This window comes from Micrasema longulum, unplaced genomic scaffold, assembly GCF_059751315.1.
Source record: "Micrasema longulum isolate JH-2025_06_02 unplaced genomic scaffold, ASM5975131v1 h1tg001723l, whole genome shotgun sequence".
NCBI classification, from domain to species: Eukaryota; Metazoa; Arthropoda; class Insecta; order Trichoptera; family Brachycentridae; genus Micrasema; species Micrasema longulum.
In genome coordinates this window covers 212,227-213,545 of record NW_028278901.1, presented here as the reverse complement: position 1 = coordinate 213,545, position 1,319 = coordinate 212,227, and positions in this window count along the sequence as shown.

The window sequence follows — 1,319 nt, the reverse complement described above, 5'->3', positions numbered from 1 at the left end:
TCAATAAACTCTAAACGAGCATAAGTCACTAAAAGCAGATAGAATTTATTGACAGTTTAAGCAGATTTTTATATTTTTAAGTGTGAAATTTTTTATCGTAAAAACAAAATTTTGCTTGTGTTTAGGTTGAGTAAGGTAAGGTTATTTGTATAATAAAACATAAAAAAACATGCTTAAATTTTTTTTTAAAAATAAAACTTATTTTTAACCACAACATTATTATAATTATTTCTAATATATCCTTCTTTTCACTGAGTCCTTTGGCTTGCATTGTCCAGATTATATACAAGCAATTTTAGCCACTGGCTCTCTTAAAACCTACTAGATATACTCGTATCAAAGTGTATCAGAAAGAAAAGATTACCAATAGAATTGACAAAAAATACATTGATGAATTATATTGTGTACATAAAACCTCCAAAACACAAAAATTGGATTTTTCTTGGTCTCCAAACTTTCAAATTGCAATTTCTCAAAATGATGTTTTTTGAGTAAGTGACTTGTCTGAACGGTGACTATATATACCGTATGATGCAGATAGAAAATTAAAAAATGAAGAATTAAAATTAAAATATCAACTAAATTGCGGAACGAAAATTAAATTACATCTGTTTATTTGATTCGCCTTAACAGTAAGACATTTTACTCAATTATCCACTTGAACGTAGCATTATCATAATTGAAAACATCACCTATCCTAGTAAAACTATACACATTTAAATAAATCATAAACAAGTATATCTACATAAATAAGCACATGACTAAAAACAAATATTTCAGCAACAAAATAAATAAATTTCCATTTTTTCACCGCATCATTTAGTCCGAAATTATCACTTTTATAAACTTACACATTCACATAAACGTTTCGACTTTTAACTCGTCGAGTAATTCAAAATTATTAAGCAGTATTTGATCATTGTACTTTGTATTTGACGCACTTCACAATTCGTATATTTAAGTGTCTGTGCAGATTTAACATAAGTCACGCCATAATATTTATGTTCTGATAAAATATATTAATAGAAAACTATTAAAATCCGAATGTTGGAGTGTTCCGGACTCATCATAAGACAGCCAGAGAAATATGAGATCCTAAAGCTCACTGTGCATGGCAAAATTGCGAGCAGAAGGAGGCCGGAGAGGAGAAGAACTCGCGGCAGTGGTATGCCAAGTCTTCAGTGAAGCTTTTCCAGGCGGCCATAAATAAAGTAATGTTGGCCAACATGATTGCAGATGTCCAATAGCGGAGATAAAACGATAAAATAATGTTTGTTTTAACAACATTAAAAATAATGTATATCCATGATTTATTAATA